The sequence below is a fragment of the Macrotis lagotis genome, chromosome 8 (assembly GCF_037893015.1).
Source record: "Macrotis lagotis isolate mMagLag1 chromosome 8, bilby.v1.9.chrom.fasta, whole genome shotgun sequence".
Classification (NCBI taxonomy): domain Eukaryota; kingdom Metazoa; phylum Chordata; class Mammalia; order Peramelemorphia; family Peramelidae; genus Macrotis; species Macrotis lagotis.
This window is the reverse complement of record NC_133665.1, coordinates 170,845,093-170,870,362: the sequence shown is the minus strand read 5'-3', so window position 1 is coordinate 170,870,362 and position 25,270 is coordinate 170,845,093. Positions and strand designations below refer to the sequence as shown.

The following is a 25,270-nucleotide window of genomic DNA, read 5'->3' as shown; positions in this document are numbered from 1 at the left end:
CTAGCTATTCTCTGGGGTCATGTTTACAAGTTATTTCTTCAAAAGATCATGAGCCTTCTCTTTGCACTTAAAACCAGTGTCAAAGCCTTAGAGGGAGACAACTTTGGTGTAGAAATAGCCCAAGGCCCAGCTTCCAAACTCTACACATCTCCAGTGCAGTCTAAACTCATTTGCTAGTTTTCTGGTCTGCCCTGAGAGTGTCACCTTGTCCTCAGAATATGATAGTCTGGGTGGAACTATGAATTTTGTCACTTGGTGTCCATTTTCATTTTAGGGATGACAGGGACATAGATGGTCCATCTCTTCACTCTCCCTTGCCTGGGATGCTCTCCTGCTTTACCTCTGCTTCTTGGTTTCCCTGGGATAAACCTCTTCTTAAGAGGCTCTAGTGCCCGCTCAGAGAAAGGTGAAGGGCATCTAAAATCAGAAGAATGGACCAAGTATGGAGCATCAAGTGGTCAGATTTGGGTTGCCTCAGCATCAAAGGTTGATCCTTCCACATCGCATGGACTCAGCCCTTGACTTCTGACACTACCTTTGAACCCTTTGCCCCAGGTTTTTGGTTTGGATAGACTATAGAATGTGAGGGTGACTAATGTGTAATTAGTCTGAAAAGCTAGGATAGAGTCATATCAACAAGCACTTTAAATAGCAGCATCTGAGTTTGTATTTTATCCCAGAAGTACTATAGGAACCACTAAAGCTTCCTAAAAATGGTCTGGAATAATCAGAGCTATGCGTTAGAATTGTCAGTTTGGCAACTGAGTGGACGATGGATTTAAGAGGAGAGAGACAGAGAGAGAAGAAAGAAGAGGATATGATAATATCCTAGATGAGAGGATATTTCCAGAGGAGGAAATATATATGAAAAATATTGGAGGAGGGTGAAATGACCAAGACAGGGCAAGTGAATGGGTATGTGGGATAAAGGAGAGAGAAGAGTTAAGAATGGATCCCAGCTTGTGGACCTGGTTGCCTCTAAATCAGAGGTACCCTCAGTAAAAATAAAGAAATATGGGAAAAGATTTAGCAGGAAAGATGTGTTCAATTCGAGAATGTATTGTTTGAAGAAGAGGGTAATAGAGATTTATTGAATACCTACAATGTACCAATAGCATTAAAATATTATTTCATTAGGTTTTTATACCATCCCTGGGAGTTAAAATGCTTTTATTATTCCAATTTAAGAGCTGAAGAAACTGAGGCAGACAGAGGTGAAGTGGCATGTTCATGATTGAACAGCTAGTGTCTGAGGCTAGATTTGAACTCAACTCTTCCTATATCTAGGATTACATGACTAATCAGTATTCACAATTTGCCAAGTAATCAATTGATTAATCAAGAAGTATTTATTTAGAATGTACCAGACATTAAGGAAACAAAGAAAAATACTTACATTGTAAAGGCAAACCAAAACAACATAGAGAATACATGTTATACCAGACAGTTGACTCTTCATCTTGTTTTCAATGAATATGAACTACTTCGTTTGAAGAGATTTTGTCAGAACTAATGAAATTAACATATCATATGAATTTGACATTGTTTTATAGGTGTTTAAAGTTAGAACTTGGGTGATTATCTCATTTATCACATTAGTTTTATAGAGGAGGACAAGAAAATAATAATTAAGTAGTTTGTCCAACACATTCAAAGCTTTATTTTTGTTATTTTCTTAAAGTATGTATTAAATCTGATGTATGAATTTAATATCTTAAGCTAATATATACATATGTGTATACATATATATGTATGTATGTATGTATGCATAAAAAAACTAAAGGAAGACACTGAAGTTTAGAATTTGGTTAAAAAAGAATGGTTTGGCCTCAGAAAGAAGGAAATTTTAAAGAAAGGTGATTTGGGGGGGATACAATAGCTGTGATTCTTTCTATCTGTAGGAAGAATGAGTTAATGGTTTGATGATGAATTTTGATTTCATGTAATCATTGGGAATAGATGATTAATAACTGCAGAAATTTTGGGGATTGGAATGAATATGGCATTATTTAACTAAGTTAATTCACATAAATATCCATTTGCTTTGAGATTTGTGAAAGAGGAGAAGATTGTGTTGGGACAGTGGAGATGGGGATTATGGCAAAGAAGTCATGAGGATGCTTTCATTATGATCTTGGCATCCAGATCTGAGAGAAAGATTGATTACATTGAGCTTAATAGGTTCCTTACAAAGAGAAAAAAAATCTATTTATTATATTAGTTGAGACTTCACAATAGTTCAATATGACTTCTGGAAATATCCAAAAGAAAGACTGGATGAATTCAGTCTGTGTTGATCCAACTAATTTTTAGAATCAATTTAGATCATTTAGGTCCCCTTTTTTTCTTCATAATAAGTTTGAGGTATGGGTTTTCTAGGTGATAATTTTCTTCTTTATCCAAAATGGAACGCATCGCATCCCCCCAAAATCACCTTTCTTTAAAATTTCCCTCTTTCTGAGGCCAAATAATCCTTCTCTATCCAAGTTCTAAACTTCAGTGTCTTCCTTTAGTCATCCCTTTCTTTCAAATCCTGCATCCTTGAGAATACAGATTGTTTCACTGATTGTATTTTTATTTACAGCAGTAGCATAATACACGTGTGGCTGTTTATTCATTTCAGTTGCATCTGACTTTTCATGACACATTTTTGAGTTGTTTTTGGCAAAGGTATGGGAGCAATTTGCCATTTCCTTCTCTAATTCATTTTACAGATAAGAAAGCTGAGGCCAACAGTTAAAATGACTTGTCCAGGCACACAGCTAGTAGATATCTAAGGCTGGATTTGAACTCAGGCCCTCCTGACTTTAGGTCCAGCACTCTAAATATAATCTAATTGTCTCTGGCACATAGTAAGTACCTAATAAATGTTTTTGGTTTGATTGATCTAATCAATTGCCAAGTCCGATTATATACAACATACATATAGATGTATATATAAGAAATCTAGAAGATATTCATGAGATCATTGGGAATGGATGCTTAATGACTGCAGAAATCTTTGAAATTGGAATGAATAAATATTAAAGATAATTCATATAAATGTCCAGTTGCTTTGAAATTGGTAAAAGAGGAGAAGATTGAATGGGGCTGGGGGGTAGAAATGAGCTGATAAGGACACAGCAAAGAAGTCATGAGGATGATTTCATTACAAGTCCTCTTTTCTCCACACACTTGTGTCCAACCCCCTGCAGCCTCCTGAACTATAACAGCAATCCCACACCTAGTTTTTCCTTCTTTAACTGATAGGAAATTTTTCTAGTGATTATTTGCATGAAGACAGGTTGAAAAAAAAATCTTTCTCTTTTTCAAACAGGTAGGGACTTCTGCCTGAACCTAGTGACTAGAATCTTCTTAGTTGTCATTATATCTTATAGTTTACTCTGGCACACTAAACCACTGGGTGATGTACAAAGTCCAATTACTGAGCTGGCTCCTAAGGAATTCAATTTCATATAATCAATCAGTTAGTAGGTATTTACTAAAAATTAATGTATGTCAGGCATTATTATAAATATAGGGAATAAATAAAAAGACAAAAAAATGGTCCCTGGTCTCCAAAAGCTAACATTCCAATTGTGTGACAATGTATACAATAAACCAAAAAATATTAAGTCCCTGTTATGTGTCAGTGTAATTCAAAAGTAATTGAAGGAGATCAAATAAATATTTTCTGCTCCCCCCCAAATTATCAGATTTCCCTTTGTTTTTCAAGACATAACCTCTCCACTCTAATTCTGACTATTTTAATATACTTATTTTTGTTCTACTGCATAATAGGACTCATTTTCACAGTATTTTTACTATTCTAAAATTGAGCCCTTCTATTGCTCACACAATCTTCCCATTCTAATTCATCATTCATACAATTGCCAAATTGATAATCCTAAAATATATCTGTCCTTACCATTCCCCAACTCAAATATCATCATTGACTTCTGCCTCTAGAACAAAACACACATTCCTCTACTTGCTATTAAAATCTTCAACAGTCTGGTATCTTCCCACAATTACAGTTTATTTCCTATTATTCCCCTAGGAGGATCTCCAGTTCTAGGCAAAGCGGACACCTAGCTCTTCCTCCAACATATTATTCCATCTCCAGCCTCAATCAAATAATCAATGAATACGTACTCATCAAGGCACCTATTGGTGTAACATACTGCACCAAGCACTTAGGATATAAACATAAAGAACGAACCTCAAGGTGTTTGCATTCTAATCAAGAAGATTAGTACATTTAAAAATAAAGCTTAGACATGATATGAACAAATATAAATGCATATACAATATTTAGATACAAGGGGAGAGAACTAGAATTTATGGGGATCAGGAAGCACTTCATGGAGAAGATTGTGCTTGAACTGCATATTAAAGCAAGCAAGAAAAAGATTCTGTTAAGTGGAGGTAATAAGGGAATATATGGGGGGTAGGAACAGTGCAAAGTAATGGACATGGCAGATGGAGTTGTGTGTGAGAAGCAGAAAAATGTCCAGTTTGGCTCATCACAGAGTGTGGGAGGGGGAAGAATATGCAATATGGCTGGTAAGGTAACGTGGGCCAGATTGTAGAGGTTTAAAAGATATTTAGTTTAATGATGAACATGTTCACTTTACAATGTCCCTGGGACATCTAGATTGAAACATTCAATAAACATTTGCCTAAAGATGATAGTTACACCCATGGGAGCAAATGGTAGAGTGACCAGCAGTGAGCTGAGCAACACCAAGTTAGGTATGACAGATATGATGAGTCAGATAAAGAGACAGTAGAAGTTTTAGAAGTAGGAGGCAAAGCAAGAGAAAACAGCGTCTTTCATATTCAGAGGGGAAGGTGTACAGGTGGAGTAGATGTATCAAATGAAGCAGATTGGTCAAGAAGATTTAGGATTGGGGCAGCTAGGTGGCGTAGTGGATAAAGCACCAGCCCTGGAGTCAGGAGTACCTGGTTCAAATCTGGTCTCAGACACTTAATAATGACCTAGCTGTGTGGCCTTGGGCCACTTAACCCCATTTGCCTTGCAAAAACCTAAAAAAAAAAAAAGGTTTAGGATTAAGGAAAAAAACACCTGATTGGGCAATTGAGAGATCCTTGATGACTTTAGAGAGAATAGTTTCACTTGGATGATAAAGTCAGAATCCAGATAAATTCACCTGGGAGATTAGGAATGAAAGGAGAAGGGAGTGAATGAAGGCAATGAATGTAGAAAATGCAAGGAGTTTGATTGAGACAGGAAAGAGAAATAGTGAACAATTGCTTGAGGGGATAATGTAGTCTAAAGAAGATTTTTTCCCCTCAAAATTGGGAGGCTTGGGCCTGTTTGAAGACAAGGGGAAGGAACCAATTGACAGGGAAACATTGAAGACTGAAGGAGAGTGATAATTGAGGATATAATCTGCTGTGAAAGATAAAGAAGGGATGAGAACAAAGGCACATATAGAGGGTCTTAGCTAGAAGAATAAAACTGAGGGAAAGAAGAGTGGAAGATGTCAAGGGATTTTGAGATGATAAGAATGTTAGAATCCTTCCCACAAGCCTGGAATACACTCCTTCTGCTCATGAAATTTATGTTTTAGCCCATTTGGTCTACCTGGTTTTCTCCATATATGACATCCCTCTTCTTGTTTAATATGTGTCTTTATCTGTCATGTATGGAACACTCTTCACTATCAGATCTTGCCCTTGGAGCCTCTGCTTCTCTGTTTCTGCCGGTTGTTACTGTCCTCATCAAATCACTAGGTATATATTTTGTATGTATCCTATAATTTACTAATCTATGAAAATGTTGTATTAAGAGTCATTACTATGATCAATTGATATGAACTAAACTATAGTCAAAGGCTATGCCAACAAAGTTCAAGAGTAAATATTAATTTTTTCAGTGTGCATCATTGGGAGTTAAAAACCAGGAATAGAAATAGTAAAGATGGACCCTGAGGGTAGGGACTAACTCACTTTTGTATTTTTCTACCTAGTGTTTAGCATGTCTGACCCATAGTAGAGAGGGTTGTATAGTAGAAAGGACTCACACTGCTGTGTCAGAGGAGATGGTTTTGAATGCCAACTCTTTCATTTATTATTTGACCTTGGTTAGTCATTGAATCTCTCTGGACTTCAGTTTTCCCATCTAAAGAATGAGGGGGGATGAACTACATTATCTGTAAAGGTAACTTCTGATTCTAAATCAATGATCCTATTATCCTATTTCCTGAATGAAGGCATGTTGATCTACTTTTCTTATGAAATTCAGGTAAAGTTTTAAGAAACAGATAGCACATTACTTAGGCTTGGAAGAAAAGGAAAGATTTTAATGGATCAAGACAGTGGAAATAGTGTCTGTCCATACCAAGCTTAGAGGTCAGTGGAAGCAGACATGATAATAGAGGAAAAAATGATAAGAAAAATCAATGGAGAAAAAAAGTGAGTTTTGTTGTCATACTTAGAAAGAAACAGCACTATTGACCACTGCAAAGTATCAGTCAATTTAACTGTCTCAAAGTGAGAACTGGCTACTCTTTAAAGCAGTGAATTCTTTGTCTCTTGAGGTATTTAAGCAAAGGGAAGATGACCATTCTCAGGTATGATAGGGAGAGGCATCTTGCATTGAGTGTGAGCTTTACTCAATATTTTTAGATCGCATCCAACTCCAACTCCAAATTTTTATGGTTTTATAATTTAAAAATAAAATTTAACATCAGCATCTCAGATGTGATTTAGCTCTGGTATCCTTGACTTTCTAAGATGTATAATATAACAGTATAACATCATATGACAGGGAAATTTTATTCGTATATTATGAGTGCTTAAAGAAAAAAATCCCTCAAAGTAGAAAATAGTATTGTAGAAGTCAATTCTGAACTGTCTTGGTAGATCTTAAAATAATATACTTTAACTGATATGAATAAATGATTCAATGTCTACAAAAACATTTACTATGGGATTGTGATATGCCCAATATCACTAGTAGTGATGTAATGTTAATCAATATTAAGGAAAAGATCTAGCTCATTGTATGGGCTCTCTTTAGGGGACAATTGAGAAAAGAGTCATATGGGATAGAAAGGCAAGGATGAATTACAATAAGTCACTGCAGGAACTACCTACATCAGTTAGATCACAGATGCATCTAAACATCGAAAAATTTAAAGTACCTCAATTTAGGGTAAGGCATGATTTAGGCTTATCTTAATTAAGATTTTTACCCAATTTGAAATTATTTCAATATGCTTAACTCCATATGTTGAAAGGAAAAGAGCTTTATAATTTATATTGGAGGAGGAAAAATGTCAATGCTGACTTTTTCTAAGAAAAAAAAGTTACTTGAATCTCAAAATAACCACAACATTTCTATATGAACTATTTTTTCCTGTTCCCTTTTTTACCATGAGTATATTGTGTATTGCAAGATTGTACTTATGTGTATTTATGGTGAATTTAAGCTTTAGTTTCTGTTTCAATTTACTTTTATTTCTATTAAGGAATTTCAAAAAGGAGTCATTACTATGATCAATTGATATTAACTAAACTATAGTCAAAGGCTATGCCAACAAAGCTCAAGAGTAAATATTAATTTTTTCAGTGTGCATCATTGAGAATTGAAAACCAGGAATAGAAATAGTAAAGATGGACCATTCCATGAGACTTAGGAACCAAACCTAAGGCAGTGAAGAGAAGAATCACTATGCCAATTGAGACCTTAGTAAATAGTGGCAAATTTGAAGAGCACAGGTCAAGTGTAGTGCACTGCAATTGATAGGCAAGAAACAGACAGACAGATACAGGGACAGGGAAGACAGAGAGAAGGCAGAGAGACAATGACAGACAGGGACAGAGACAGAGAGAGATTGATTCTAGAAAAGCCAATAATACTAGAAAGATAAGAAAAGTGAAAATAGGCTGGTATCAAATTGTAGCTCTAATTAAGTTTGCTATGCTCAGTCAGTGTTCTACTGGACCATGCTAAATGCTGTTAGTGGCTGGAACCATACCACTGAATTTACTCATATTTTTCTCCCTTTTCCATCTCAAGGAACATATAGATATATGAATTTGATATGAAGTCCTTATATGGGCAGTAACTGTTTACTTTTTTGTGAAAATAATATGGAGGAAGAGATTTGAAAGGAGGAAAAAGAGGTAAACCAAAAATGAATCTACAGCATTCCAATGCAATTCTCATGATATTCAAGGATATTACCACATATTTGTTAGGAAACAGGTTTGAACTATCCCAGTTAGAGATGGAAAAATTTTAGGACCATTTGAAAAAGCAGGCCAACTGCCACAGGCCAAGTTGGAAATTTTGAGGATGGATTTTTTCAGATTGATTATGTGGATTGTTTCAACATCTCTAGCTTAATGTTCAGATTATATTGACACAGCTCAAAGATATTTGGTGACATTTAGATATCACTTGAGCAGGAGATTTATCAAAGAAACAATTTAAAAGTGGCCTAGTCAATTAAGATTCTTTTAACTCTATATTTGGATACACAAATTCTCCTAGACTCAATGCAACAAATAGTATGAAGTCAGGGAAGAATTTCAGTCAGGGTCTTCTCTTAGTCACAGATATCTCACAGATTGTGATTCCTTTTATAAAAGGAAAACTTTTCATTTGGGATTCATTTGGTAGGTCTTTGTGGAACAAACTAGTAGGACTCGTGGAATTCTTTAACTAGTTACAAAATACTAATTTCATTATTTTTTCCCTTGGGAGTAATTTACAGACTCAGACCTGCTATCAATCAATAAATATTTATTGAGTGACTACTGATTAAGGACGACATCATGGCATCCCAATTAGAAAGCTGCCATTGGCAAAAGTAAAAGGTTGCTCATCCACCAACTCCTCCAAGTACTCTTGGCTGACACCAACTTTGCCTGGGCCTTGGCCAATGGATCTGCACCCTTACTCCCTAGTCCCAAGCCACCAGCATGGTGAAGCTAAGGATGGTTGCTAAACATCAAGCTGAACCAAAGAAAAGGGCCCCTCTCCTAAAGGAAATAGAAAAGATTAGGATCAGGACATGTCAGAAGATGAAGAAGGAAGCAGGGGAAAAGAGGTTGTGTTCCAAGAAAACTGTGCCTACACCAATCAAAAAAGATGGTATTACCACCACACCTGACAAGAAAGCCATTATGAATCCCTTAGAAGACCTCTGCCAACAAGGCTGCCACCCCAGGCAAAGCTGTCATCATGTTAGGCAAGAAGGGAGTTATTCTAGCTAAAGCAGCCATCACTCTGGTCAAAGTAGCAGTGCACCAAACCAAAGGGGAGAAGTGAGAAGAATGCCAAAAAGGAAGATAGTGAGTCTAAAGAAGAGGATGTGGAAGAGGAGAAAGGTGAAGAATTTGAACCTCCCAAAGTCACAAAGATGGGACTGGGGAGGAGGAGGAGGATGAAAAGGGGGAGGAAGAAGACAGTGAGGAGGTTGAAGAAGGTGAGAATGACTCTGAAGACTAAGTTATGGCTACCATCCCTGCCAAAGGGAAGGCTGCTGTTGTGAAAACTGTTACTGTGAAAGCTGGGAAGGCCAAAGAATCTGAGGAGGAAGAGGAAGATGATGAAGATGAAGAGAAAGAAGAAGAGGAGGAGGAGGAGGAGGAGGAGGAGGAGGAGGAGGAGGAGGAGGAGGAGGAAGTGCCCATGAAAGAAGCACCAGGAAAGAGGGGAAAGGAAATGGGCAAACAGAAAGCCCCCTGAAGCCAAGAAACAGAAATTGGATACTGAAGCATCTACAAATTTCAAACTCTTCGCTTCTAGCTGAACTTCAACAAAACTGCTTCTGAGCAAAAAACCCTTTGCTAAAAAGTATCTTAACTGGTGTAGATTCCACATTCATGCCAGCAGTAAGTTCAGCTACATGGAGTTTGGATCTGCTGAAGAGAAGGAAAAGGCTTTGGGATGCAGAGCCTCCAAAGAGCTTGGCTCTGAAATTAAATTAGAAAAAGCAAGAGAACAAGAAAGACCTGGATGCAAGGACATTCTTTTTCAAGAATCTGACATTCAAAGTAACTCAAAAGGAGTTCAAGGAAGTGTTTGAAGATGTCATTGAGGTCAGACTGGTCTGCATCAAGGATTCGTTGAATTTAAGATAGAAGCAGATGTAGACAAGGCCTTGGAAGAGAAGCAGGGCACCATACCCTTTGAACCAGCAATACCACTATTGGGTCTATACCCTGAAAAGATGATGAAAAAGGATAAAAACATCACTTGTACAACAATATTCACAGCAGCCCTATTTGTTGTGGCAAAGAATTAGAAATCAAGTAAATGTCCTTCAATTGGGAAATAGCTTAGCAAATTGTGGTGTGTGTGTGTGTGTGTGTGTGTGTGTGTGTGTGTGTGTGTGTGTGTGTGTCATGGAACACTATTGTTCTATTAGAAGCCAGGAGGGATGGGAATTCAGGAAAGCCTGGAGGGATTTGCATGAACTGATGCTGAGTGAGATGAGAAGAACCAGAAGAACATTGTACACCCTAACAGCAACATGTGGACAATGAGCAACCTTGATGGACTCGCTCATTCCATCAGTGCAACAATCAGGAAGAATTTGGGGCTGTCTGCAATGGAGAATACCACCTGTTTCTAAAGAAAAAACTGTGGAATTTGAACAAAGACCAAGGACTATTACCTTTAATTTAGGAGAAAAAAAACTGATATCTTATTGTCTGTTCTTGCTATCTCTTATACTTTATGTTTCTTCTTAAGGATATGATTTCTCTCTCATCACATTCAATTTGGATCCATGTATACCATGAAAACAATGTAAAGACTGGCAAATTGCCTTCTGTGGGGGGTGGGGGAGGGAAAGTGAGATTGGGGGAAAATTGTAAAACTCAAAATAAATAAAATCTTTATAATTCAAAAAAAAAAAGAGAGAGAGAGAAGCAAGGACACCAAGACTGACAGCCAGATCCTCATTCTAGACTACATGGGGAGAAAAGCCAAGCACAGGAGAATTCAGGAGAGGGGGAATGGGATGAAAGCAACCACAAGTCTTTTTACTATAAGACAATGGGGCTGAATGGTCTAGCCCTCAGCACCAAGGAGGAGAGTCAGCAGGAGGTGTCCATCGGTCCACTCCAGAACAACCAAAGAAAGAAAAAAAATGAGGATGTATTGGAGAAATTAGAAAAGATCTTATCTAAGAGGAAGCACTTGAGCTAAATGGGAAGGACACAAAAATTCTAATTGGGAAATTGAGGTCAGAGTGAATTCAGGCATGGGGTATGAGGAACACCAAGAAGACCAATATGGTTGGATTATAGAATGTATGAAGTAATATAACATATGGCTAGAAAGCAGGGGAAGTTGAATTGTAAAGGGCATTTGCCAAAACTCTTTTTGATCCTAGATGTCATAAGGAACCATGGGGTTCATGGAGTAGTGGTGTGTTGTAGTCATACCTATACTTTTAGAACATTACTTTGTTGGCTCTGTGAAGAATGGCTGGAGAATGGAAAGACTTGAGGCAAAGAGAACAATTAGGAGGCTACTGCAGTGACCAGTTGAACCAGAAGGATAGCCATTGAGTCATGGGGGAAGGAAAAGAATTTGAGATAGAACTGCAAAGATTTGGTAACTGATTAGAGATGGGAAAGAACAAGAGTCCAAGATGGCTCCAAGACTATGAACCTGTGTGATTAGCCTCAACAGAAATAAGAAAGTTCATAATAGGAGTAAATTTGTCAGAATAAGAAGTTAATAAATTTGAATTTAGACTTATTGAATCTGAGAAGCCTGGAAGGCAACTAATTCCAAATGTTCAGTAGATGGCTGCAGTTGTGGAGACTAAGAAAATGATGCAATCAGAGCTACTGAGATGATGAAGAAAGACAAAAAAGAAGACAACACAGGATAGAGACTTGAGAGATACCCATGTTAAATAGTTAAGATACGGATAATTATCCAGCAAAGAAAACTAAGAAGTAGCAGTGAGACCTATTGGAGGAGTGTTAGAAAAAAAAGGAAAAAAAAGTATATTTCTATTTGTAGCCTCCACATATTGCTTCTAATTCTGACCTTGGGGGTAATGCTCAGTCAATCAATCCCCTCTTGTATATGAGACCTTTTCAAATGAATGGAGAAGAATATTATCACATCCTATGAACTATCAGGAGCTTTTACCTTTTTAGAAATGTCTAGTAAAACAATGTCAAGGTCAGCACAAAAATGAGTGAATAAATGATGAATATGTGAATGTCTGAATGAAAGGAAAAAAATAGTTAAGGACTTACTATGTATCTAATACTGTGTTAAGTTCTGGCTAGGTATATGTGCAAGAAAAGACAGTTCTTCCCCTCAGGAAGCTTACTAAGTCATTCCTGAAGAGGTGGCAACAAGGGAGAGAGAATAATCTGCAAATAGAGCTATGGTTCCTCCTTTGTTCTTCAAGTAAGGCATTACTTGGGGAGGATGAAGGACCTCTGGAGATGACAGCTCATTCATTGCCCCATCAGATTATGACTTGACCTTCCCAATAGATGAAGAATCATTTAAAAGAATCATGTTTTAATATCAAAAGAAGCACTTTTCAGTATCAGCAATCACACTGGAAGGAAGAATGTCTTTGTTGTCATAGCAATTTCAACCCTCTTCCCATTTCAGTTCTTATAATAATGGGATCAGAATATTGCAGAGTGGAAAGGGGCCTCAAAGGTCACACGGTTTAGCCTACACCCAAACCAGAATCTCATCTGCAACATACATGGCAAAGTGTCCTATATTTTGAGGACTCAGATGGAGGGGATCAATTCCATTCAATTCAAAAATATTTGTGGAGTATCTACTGAAGTCAGATCACTGTGCCAGGACCTGTGGGAGTCATAGTACACATTTTAGGGTAAACTTTAACTTCCCTCTATCTAGCTTTAATGTTCTCAGAGCTGATGGCATTTGAAATCTCAAAAGTGAATTTTTTCTGTCTATTTATCATAATTGATAGTTTACCTAAAGGGGAAATAATGGTAGATTTGGAATTGGAGAATGTGAATTCAAATCCTGAATCTCTCTTACTGTTTATCTTTTCAACTCTAGACCTCAATTTGCTCATCTGTTAAATGGAGTTTTTCTTGTATGACTACTTAGGTCCCTTAGAGTTCTAAACCTATAATCCTAAAGACATGTTCCTTACCACTATGGTGTTTATGAGAGTGTAGGGAAATCCATGAAAATCCAGACAATTCTATTAAGACCACAAGTTACAAAACAGTTGCTGATTTCTGGTGGGCAAGGGAGTTTTTTCATCTGTAATTTTCTAAACCAATGACATCAGAAGTCTAGTCCCAGCTCATTTGAAGACTGAAAAATGCATTAGATAATTATAAAGGGAAATGTTTTGTTAATCTTAGTTCTGTTAATTACTCCTTTTGATCTTGGCCAATCACCTAACCACTCTAGATCTTAATTTCCTAAATTTAACAAATGAGGGGGTTGGACTAGATGAGCAAGCTCTAAGGTCCTTCTAACTTTAATCTATGACTCAGGGTGAAGTCTGTTGTCAGTAGTAGGAATCAAGGATTTCTCCCTTGGTAAGAAGGGAGAAGAAGGAGAGTTGGGGAAAAAAGGGAAGATCACAGTCAAAGGCAGGATATGTTAAGAGAATGCAAATTAGCTCCATTTTACTAAAGCACAAAGACCAAAGAGATCAATAAAATGAGAATCTTGGAAAGTTAGAGTGGTGCTAGATTTTTGGAAGGCATTGAGTTTCTGGTCAATCTATCATTATTTTTTAAGGACCTACTACACACCACAGGCAGTGCTATTCCAATTTTTCAAACTTATTGCATATTTTTGCCCTCTTTGGTCTTTATTGTTCTAGTCAAACAGGACTTCTTTGTATTCCTCTAACATATCCTGTAATAATATCATAATATTCTTCTTAATTTAGAAATCTCAAGATGTAAATTCTGAACCATCACTAGTTGACTCAACTTTTGTCTTGTTACTTGCCTTCAATGACTCTAGAGAAGAGAGTGGGACTGACAACTTTTGCATAGCTCCACTTCATTTAAATCCAATTCATAAGAAAGTCAAGATATCACCCTGAGTTGACACTGATCCTTTTCAAGAACAAAGGACAAGCAACTCCAATTCTGTTCCCAGAACATTTTATCTTTCCCTTGTTCCCACCTTAGTCATGGAATTATATATTTAAAGTTGGAAAGGACTTAAAAACCCATCTACTCTAACCCTCTCAATTTTTAAATGTAGGCCTAAAGTGACTAGGTGATTGTTCCAAGGGTTGGGCTTGTGATGTCAATGTTATAAGAAATTAGAGTTGAGAAAACTATTCTCAATTAATTCATATTGGAAACTCTTATATTAAATATAACCCAGTCCTTTTCCTCAAGGAACTCAAAATTTGAACTTTATTCAACTGGAGATTCACAGCTATAAAAGATTTTTAAGTTAACATTATTAGATCTATGCAAGAAAAATGAATTGCCTGGCAAGAGAATGAAGGCTTTATTTTTCTGGCCATATCCATCACTATGACCTCATGAGAAATTTCCAAGAGCCTTGAGTCAGCATAAAATTCAATTTATTAACCATTCATTAAGCATCAACTATATGCCAGTCTCTATACTAGAAACTGAAAGTATGAAGTTAAAAAGGAAATAGTTCTTGAACCCCAGGGAGCTTAAATTCAGAATCTAGTTATTATGGTAGATAGAAATGTCAGATTAACCTGAGTTTCAATTCTTCCTCACAAATTGTCTACCTGATTCTTGGGTAAGTCACTTAATTTGCTTCAGGTTCAGTTTCTTCATCTGTAAAGTTAGATTTTAAGCACTTACCTCATGGGGATGATATGTACATCAAGTAATATGTATAAAACACTTTGTAAATTTGGAAATCCTCTGTAAATGATAGATATTATCATTTAACCCAAACTGAGGTAGCATTGCAGATCTCTATGGCATGTTAATTATCTCTTAAATAAGAAACAGAGGAAAGACATGGAAGAAGAAACTCTACAGAACAAATGGATCATTCTTTTCCATGACATTTTAGAGAATTTTAGCTTCCCAGTGTATGGTGTTAATATTCACAAAACTTTCTGGAATTACTGGCATTTAATATCTGAAACATATTTTCTGTAAATTCTGTATGTTGGATTGATCACCTACATTACTTATAATCATTGTCATTAATATGAAAGAAGAACAAATGGTAATTAAATAAAATTCTATCATTTCCCCATGCCTGGGAGATTTGGCCAGTAGTGAGTGATGGGTTTTTCTAAGATATCTATCATTTTGCACATCAACATTTCTGGCAAGTTTCTACTTGTTCTTGGTGAGCATTGCTGCAAGATTTCAGAATTTTTCTTAGAAGCTGTATAGGGCTAGAAACAAAATGGGAAAAGGAAATGACTTGATTAAAAATGGCAAATATGTTTTTTTAAGATATTCCCTAAGTGTGCTAGATGATAGACAAGTATTCTTCCTAATTAGGAAATCAACTATAAAGCTCTAAAGTCTCTAGATGTAAAATTAGACTGACTGCCAACCTATGGGAATTAGTTGAGTCATATAAAGTATTAGTACAATAGAATCTCAGAAGAATCAATTACTATATTTAGTTCCACTTAAATTTATCTTTTTTTATTTTCATAGATGCCCTACTCAATTTAGAATTTAAGAATTAGGGGACAGAAGGAAAGGCATCTAGTGCTTTTCTTAGAATATGAAAAGGGCCAAAGAATCACAGAATATTAGAACTAGAAAATTATTAGATCATCAACCATCTAACTCATTCTTAATTTAACATATTAGGAAACTTTGGGTCAGAGAATGAAAGCCATATTCTCAAGGTCACAGAATTAGTTAATAGTATTCTCCATTCTCTGTCTTTGCTATAATTTGACAGTTTAACTCCATTTAATATTATTTGTAGATATAAATATGTAAAGTACCTTGGAGGCTTTTGAGTCCAATCTCCTCATTTTACTGGTGAGGAAATCAAGATTCAAGGAGATTAGATGACTTGCCCAAAGTCACACAACTAGTAAACATGTAAAGGGGACATTAAACTTGGATCATTTGACTCTTTCTGTTGTAGCAAGCAGATTCCTTTGTTGTATCCATCATAGTTAAAAATGATTTGCTTATGCATGAAATTCTAAATCCTGCTTATCTTAGCTATGAATAAATGAATTCACTCCCCCTTCAGAGAATCTCTTTGTTGTTGTTGTTCAGTCACTTTTCATGACTCTTCTTTCTGACTCTTCATGACTCCATCTGGGGTTTTCTTGGAATGGTTTGTCATTTCCTTCTCCAGCTCACTTTACAGATGAGAACACTAAGGTAATCAGGGTTAAGTGACTTTCCCAGGGTCACAGTAGGTTTCTGAGGCCACATGTTTTAAAATCAACAAGAGTTAAACCCATCTTGCCACCTAGCCCAGTTGGGAGACTGCCTCTTTTGGCTGACTCCCTCTAATATTTACATTACCCTGTACATTCTTTTATTTCTACTTTTCTTGGTACATGCTTAATCCTCTCCTCAACCCAATGAACTATAAGGTATTTGTTTATTTTTGAGCATACTACCCTTCTCGCTCAAGTTGCCTTCTCACCCAAGAAGATCACTCTACCTTTGAAGTCCTTCTTGTGACTGGTCATTTCTTACAGAAATCTTTTTAAAGAAGATCCTCAAGACAGTCATGTTCAGGTCTCTTCTTCCTCTCTGGATTATGTCCTGACTCAACAGGCTTATTTTTATACCATGATATATTTTAAGGACCTCACCTCTTTTTTCATTTTTGCTTTATGTTTAGTCATTTCCCATTATAACATAAGCTCCTCAGAGGCAGGGATGGTCTTTCTTTTTGTTTGTATTTGTATTTCATTGCCTAGCACAGTGTCTGCCATATAGTCAGTACTTAATATTTATTGATTTGACTCAAGGACATGGCTAGGTTGTTTGTTACTTGTTGATTTGGAATTTATAATAAACAAAATTAATTTTATTCTGGCCAAGATGGCGGAGAGAAGACAGGCACAGTTCTAAAGTCTCCTGATCTTTCCTCATCTATCATATGCAACAAACCTCTTAAAAGAAATCCGACCCACAAAACCCAGAAAGAAAAGCCAGGAGAAAGAACATCTACATCAGGATTTGTTTCCCTCAGCTGCATTGGGCAAATTCGGATGCGTGAGTCTGGGTGCAGGGGGTGGATCAGCCCCAGATCAGCCAGATTAGTGGCTGAATTGGAGCAGGGGAGTCTGAGGGCCTGAGAGCCGGACCTTCTGGATCAGCAGTGGGGCTGGACAGCAGGGGCTCGAGTCAAATAATTAGCAGAGGTGCGTTGACCCTCTGGAGCTTGCCAACAGGGCTGGGGGGAGAGCTCCAGTGCAGGAGAGTTGCAGACACACCATCCCTGGACTCCTCTGGTCTGAGGAATTTTGAGTCCATGCCTCCATTGCTGCTGAGGCCTCTTCCCAGAACAAACAATAGCAGACTACTTCTGCCTCAGGCTCAGATGTGTGAGCAGAAGAACCAGCCCAGCAAACAATAGGGAGAAGAATGACCTCAGGCCAGAGCAAAGCCCAGCATTGATTAAAGGCAAAAGGACTCATTAGCTCCAACCCCTCCCTTCAAGCTAAGGGAGAAGGCCTCAATCAAGGTCAAAGACACTCCAGAGAAAGCAACCAGCACCACCTACTGGCCAGCCAGAGAAATTGCACTCAGTGAGTAAAGCCTCTAGTGATGCCAAGCCCCTGTGAACCAGCCCCTCCACAACTCAAAGTCTTAGGAAAATGAAGAAGGGTCAGCAGAAAGGTGGATCCATAGAAAAATTCTTGGAAGGGAATGACCCTAACTCAGAGAGACCTAGAACCTCTGAGGAGAATATGACCTGGTCTTCAACACAGAAAGACTTCCTTGAGGAAATAAGGAAGGAGTTTAAAAATCAACTGGAAAATTTGGGAGAGACAATTAATACCTTGCAACAAGAAAACAAACCCTTAAAAAATACAATTGGACAAATACAAAATGAGAATAAATCTCTCAAATCATCAAGTAGACAAATACAAAAGGAGAATAATTCTCTCAGATCTGCAATTGGGCAAATGCAAAAAAGAAAATAATTCTCTCAAAACATCAATTGGTCAAAAGTAGAATGGACCAATTAGAAAAGGAGTTGCAAAAGGTTAATGAAGAAAACTCTTCTCTAAAAAAAAGGAATGGAGTCTACAGATACTAATGACTCCATGAGACAGCAAGAGCCAGTTAAAGAAAACCAAAAAAAAAAAATAGAAAAAATAGAAGAAAATGTGAAATACCTCATCAGCAAAACCACTGAACTTGAGAATAGGTCGAGGAGGGCAACCTGAAAATTATTGGACTTCCTGAGAACACTGAAGAGAAAAAAAAGCCTGGACTTTATATTACAGGATCACGTGATGGAAAATTGCCCTAATATCATAGAACCAGAGGGCGAAGTAGATACTGAAAGACTAAATTGTTCCCCTCCAGAAAAAGATCCTAAAATGAAAACACCAAAGAATGTTGTCACCAAATTCTGGAACTATCAGATAAAAGAGAAAATCCTGCAAGTAGCCAGAAAGAAACAAATTAAATATCAAGGAGCCACAGTAAGGATTATGTAGGACCTGGCTGCATCAACATTAAGGAATCTAAGGGCCTGGACAGAGATATTTCAAAGAGCAAGGGAGCTTGGAATACAGTCAAGAATCCACTATCCCACAAAGCTAAGCCTTCTCTTCCAGGGAAAAAGATGGACATTTAACAAAATCGAAGAATTCCAAAAATTCCTGATGAAAAGACCAGAGCTAAAAAGAAAATTTGGTCATCAAACAGGAGGTTCAAGAGACACATGAAAAGGTAAAAAAAAAGGGGGGGAGGCAGATTAAAAAAATTGCTATCCAATAAGTTGAAACTGGTTATATTCCAGCATGGGGAAAAAAATCTCATAAATCTTGAGAATTGTAACTCTAACAAAGAGAATATGCCTAGCTAGAAATGATGGACATTCATGACCTATCCATGAGACTGCTATCCAGTGGGATGTAACTGGCTTTAACCCCACTTGGGAGAAAGACTCTAATAACTCTCAAGAATTTTTACTCTATTAGACAGAATGTACATAGCTAGAAGTGACAGATACTCAGAATTTTCTATGACTCAAATAGAATGATCTAAAAACCACTACCTCCTTAAAAAGGGGGGACAGGAAGGAGAGAGGAAGAGGGAGGGGACTGAATGGGGGTAAATCTCATTACACTAAGAGGTACAAAATACCTATGGTAATAGAGGGGAAGAAGGGAGGAGATGAGAAACACCTGAATCGTCTTCTCATCAGACTTGGCTTAAAGTTAACTTACACATACTTAGTTAACTTAAAGAACATCTAACCTTTCAAGGATTAAAAGGGGAAAAGGGGAGGGGGGATGGAGAAAGGGAGGGGGAGGGGAAAAGGGGAAACTAACAAAAGGAAGGGAAGGAAAAAGGGAAAAAGAAAAAGGGGAAAGAAAGGGGAGGGGTGATACAGGAGGGCAAACACACTGAAGGGGGTGGTATTCAGAAACAAAATACTGGGGAAAATAGATAAAGGGAGGGGGAAGGGGGAAAATACAAACAGAAGGAAGAAAATATGGAGGGCAATAAAGAATTAGTAATTATAACCTTGAATGTGAATGGGATGAACTCTCCCTTAAAATGTAAGGGAATAGCAGAGTGGATTAAAAACCAGAATCCGACAATATGCTGTTTACAAGAAACTCATTTGAAGCAGAAAGATACACATAGAGTAAGGGTAAAAGGTTGAAGCAAAATATATTTTGCTTCAGCTGAAGTAAAAAAACGCAGGGGTAGCAATGCTTATCTCAGACAAAGCAGCAGCAAAAATAGATACCATTAAAAGAGATAAGGAAGGAAACTTTATCCTCCTAAAACATATCATAGACAATAAAGTTATTTCAATACTGAATATATATGCACTCAATGGGATAGCATCCAAATTCTTAGAGGAGAAGTTGAAAGAACTACAGGAAGACATAGACAGCAAAACTCTACTAGTGGGAGACCTCAACCTCCCATTCTCAGATCTAGATAAATCAAATCATAAAATAAACAAGAAAGAAGGTAAGGAGGTAAATAAATTGTTAGAAAAACTAGATGTGGTAGCCCTATGGAGGAAATTGAATGGGGATAGAAAGGAATATACCTTGTTTCTCTGCAGTACATGGAACTTATACAAAAATTGACAATGTACTAGGACATAAAAACCTAATGAGCCACTGCAGAAAGGCAGAAATAGTGAATACATCTTTCTCAGATCACAATGCAATAAGAGTCATATAAAATATTGGGTCAAGGAGATATAGACCCAGAACCAATTGGAAACTAAATAACTTCATTTTAAAGAATGAGTGGACCAAAAAACAAAATATAGAAAGAATTAACCATTTTATCCTAGATAATGATAATAATGAAACAACATACCAAAACCTATGGGATTCACTCAAAGAGGCTCTCAGCGTATATATTATAGCTTTAAGTGCTTACATGAATAAATTGGATAAAGAGGAAATCAATGAACTAAACATACAACTAAAAAAATTAGAGAAAGAACAAATTAAAAATCCCCAGTCAAATACCAAATTAGAAATTGTAAAAATTAAAGGAGAAATTAATAAAAGCAAAAGCAAAAAAACTATTGAATTAATAAAGACAAAAGTTGGTATTATGAAAAAAACCAATAAAATTGATAAACCCCTGGTCAATTTGATTAAAAAAAAGAAAGAAGAAAATCAGATTGCTAGTATCATAAGTGAAAAAGGTGAACTCACCACCAATGAGGAAGAAATTAAATTAATAATTCAAAATTATTTTGCCCAACTCTATGCCAATAAATTTTATAATCTAAGTAAAATGGATGAATATTTACAAAAATATAAGTTGCCCAGGTTAAATGAAGAGGAGGTTAAATACCTAAACAACCCTATATCAGAAAAAAAAATTAAACAAGCCATCATTGAACTCACAAAGAAAAAATTTCCAGGGCCTGATGGATTCACAAGTGAATTCTACCAAACATTTAAGGAACAATTGGTTCTAATTCTATATAAACTCTTTGGGAAAATAGGGAAAGATGGAACTCTGCCTAACTCTTTTTATGAAACCAATATGGTGCTGTTACCTAAACCAGGAAGAATTAAAACAGAGAAAGAAAATTATAGACCTATCTCCCTGATGAATATAGACGCAAAAATCTTAAATAAAAATCTTAGCAAAACAATTGCAACAAGTTATCACTAGCATAATACATTATGATCAAGTAGGATTTATCCCAGGAATGCAGGGTTGGTTCAATATTAGGAAAACTGTTAGTATACTCAATCATAACAACAAACCTATCAGAAATCATATGATCATATCAATAGATGCTGAAAAAGCTTTTGACAAAATACAGCATCCATTCCTACTAAAAACACTACAGAGAGTAGGAATAAATGGACTGTTCCTTAGAATAATTAGCAGTATTTATCTGAAACCATCAACAAGCATTATATTCAATGGGGAGAGGCTAGAGGCATTCCCAATAAGATCAGGGGTGAAACAAGGGTGCCCATTATCACCACTACTATTCAATATTGTATTAGAAATGGTAGCTTCAGCAATTAGAGAAGAGAAAGAAATTGAAGGAATTAGAATTGGGAAGGAAGAGACAAAACTCTCACTCTTTGCAGATGACATGATGGTCTACCCAGAGAATCCCAAGAAATCATCCAAAAAACTACTGGTAACAATTAGCAATTTTAGCAAAGTTGTAGGTTATAAAATAAACCCTCATAAATCCTCAACTTTTCTATATATGTCTAGCAAGATGCAACAGGAAGAGCTAGAAAGAGAAATTCCATTCAAAATAACCTCAGACAATATAAAATACCTGGGAGTCTATTTGCCAAGACAGACTCAGAAACTTTTTGAAAACAATTATAAAATACTTCTCACACAAATTAAATCAGATTTAAATAACTGGGCAAATATCAGCTGCTCATGGATACATAGAGCTAATACAATAAAAATGACCAAAACTAAACTACCTGTTTAGTGCCCTAACAATCAAAATTCCAAAAAATTACTTTAATGAGTTAGAAAAAATAGTAAGTAAATTCATATGGAGAAATAAAAAGTCAAGAATTGCCAGGAGCTTAATGAAAAAAAGTGCAAAAGAAGGTGGCTTAGCCCTACCTGATCTAAAATTATATTATAAAGCATCAGTCATCAAAACTGTTTGGTACTGGCTAAGAAATAGAGTGGTGTACCAGTGGAATAGACTAGGTGTAAAAGCAGGAGATGATTATAGTAATCTGCTGTCTGATAAACACAAAGAGTCCAGCTATTGGGATAAAAACTCCCTCTTTAATAAAAACTGCTGGGATAATTGTAAGTTAGTATGGAAGAAACTTAGCTTAGACCAACACTTCACACCCTTTACCAAGATAAGATCCAAATGGTTACAGGACTTAGACATAAAAAACAATACCATAAGCAAATTGGAAGATCAAGGACTAATTTACCTGTCAGATCTATGGAAAGAGGAGCAGTTTATGACTAAGGAAGAGTTGGAGAATATCACCAAAAACCAACTAGATGATTTCGATTACATTAAATTAAAAAGCTTTTGCACAGATAAAACCATGGTAACCAAGATCAAAAGAACTGTAGTAAATTGGAAAACAATCTTTACAACTAATGATTCTGACAAAGGACTCATTTCTAAAATATATAGAGAACTTAATCATATTTTTAAAACAAAAAGCCATTCCCCAGTTGACAAATGGTCAAAGGATATGCAAAGGCAATTTACAGAAGAGGAGATCAAAGCAATCCATAGCCATATGAAAAATTGCTCTAAATCATTATTAGAGAAATGTAAATTAAAGCTTCTCTGAGGTACCACTTCACACCTCTCAGATTGGCCAATATGACCAGAAAGGATATTGATCATTGTTGGAAGGGTTGTGGGAAATCTGGGACACTATTACACTGTTGATGGAGCTCTGAACTCATCCAAACTTTCTGGAGAGCTATTTAGAACTGTACCCAAAGGGCAACAAAAATGTGCATATCCTTTGACCCAGTAATACCACTACTGAGTCTATATCCTGAAGAGATAATGAAAAAGGTCAAAAACATTACTTGTACAAAAATATTTATAGCAGCCCTGTTTGTGGTAGCAAAGAATTGGAAATCCAGTAAATGTCCTTCAATTGGGGAATGGCTTAGCAAACTGTGGTATATGTATGTCATGGAACACTATTGTTATATTAGAAACCAGGAGGGGCAGGATTTCAGGAAAGCCTGGAGGGATTTGCATGAACTGATGCTGAGTGAGATGAGCAGAACCAGAAAAACCCTGTATACCCTAACAACAACATGGGAGTGATGTTCAACCCTGAAGGACTTGCTCATTCCATCAGTGCAACAATCAGGAACAATTTGGGGCTGTCTGCAAAGGAGAGTGCCATCTATATCCAGATAAAGAGCCATGGAGTTTGAACAAAGTTCAAGGACTATTCCCTTTAATTTAGAAAAAAAACATATCTTATCGTCTGATCTTGTTACCTCTTAGACTTCTTGTCTCTTAAGGATACGATTTCTCTCTCATCAAACTTAATTTGGATCAAGGTACAACAAGGAAACCAAATAAAGACTGACAGATTGCTTTCCATGGCGGGGGGGGGGTAATATTGGGGGGGTTGTAAAACTCAATATCTTTAATAAAAAAATTAATTTTACTAGTTAATTCAACTGGTTAAAGCATAGTACTAATGGTGACAAAGTATACTCATTTTGACTAATTATCTCTAAATAAAGAACTCAGGTTCCAGTTTTATATTCTTCCCTCATTCTGTTTGGCTATTCTGAAATGGATACAATCTGGAGTCATGGAACAAGTCTTGAACTTGGAATCAGAAAACCTGGGCTAATCCAACTCTACCATATGCAACATGTCAATCAAGAAAGAAAAGTCTAGGGGTGGCTAGGTGGCACAGTGGATAAAGCACCGGCCCTGGAGTCAGGAGTACCCGGGTTCAAATCTGGTCTCAGACACTTAATAATGACCTAGCTGTGTGGCCCTGGGCAAGCCACTTAACCCCATTTGACTTGCAAAAACCTAAAAAAAAGTCTGTGTCAGGTACTGTGCTAAACATTGTGAATTCAGAGAGAGAGAGAGAGAGAAAAGATAGTCCTGCCCTCAAGGAGGTTATAGTCTAATATTCAGTGTTGCTTTTGTTGTCTAAACCTGTTTCTTCATCTCTAAAATGGGGATGATTAACCTACACTCTTTACCTCACTAGAGCTAGAGGAGACATCATCTCCCTTTCTCCCCATGTCCCCACTTATTTTACAGATAAGAAAATAAGGCTCAGGAATATTAAGGTACCCTTGCAAGGTGGCATTCCATACAGATTCTTAAAGTCCTGCCTTTCTGAAATTATTTGTATTTATGTGTAATTTTTTTTGTATTTATTCTTTTGAGCATGTGTTGATTTCCCCCAATAAAATGTAAGTTCCTTAAGGGCAGGGACTGTTTCATTTTGCCTTTGCATCCTCAGAATTTAGCACTCAGCAGGTTCCAAAGAAATGCTTACTAAATTAATGTATTAATACACAATCAAATATATGAATGAATACATCTAACTCACAAATTGAATTATTTACAAGTTGAGAGAAAATCCCCAAGTTTAAAGAGTGTACCATTCAAATGAATTTTATATAATCAAAGAGTTCAAAAGATTGACCAAAACACTGTGGGATAGCTTCATATTTGATGACAAAAGAAACCATATAAATGTACTTTAAGTAATTTAAGTAATTGAATATTTTTCCCCTGCAGTGTAGAGGAAACTTTTTAGTAATGGTCATAAATATTGTGAATTTTTAAACAAGCAGGAATTTACTACCTGAAAAATGGTATGTCACCTTAACATTGTACTTTTTGAAATTTGATATTCTCAGTCATATTTTGCCTAGAAAAACTTACATAAAAGCCCTTTTCCCTGACTCATTAAGAAGAAATGATATAATTCAAAATACATTTCTTCTGAAGATACTTGACCTTGTACTGATAAAGACGATCTTCCAATTTCCCTCAGTATTGTTATGGCTTTGAACAATTTCCACCCTTAAAATACTTGACTAAATATTTGACTCTTGTCATGAGGGAGGAAAAAGAGGTCTTCAACTATTTCATCCCTTGAGTGTCTTTCTTCTTCACTGTCTT

At 36.5% G+C, this 25,270-nt stretch overlaps 1 long non-coding RNA gene and 1 pseudogene across 1 annotated transcript in view; one reads left to right on the top strand and one right to left on the bottom strand.

The window, feature by feature from the left end:
- Positions 1-25,270, bottom strand: part of LOC141495020 (uncharacterized) — a 150,227-nt gene that overhangs the window by 108,261 nt on the left and 16,696 nt on the right. The gene's annotated exons all lie outside the window — the stretch shown is intronic.
- On the top strand, positions 8,938-11,173 carry LOC141495093 (nucleolin-like; annotated as a pseudogene).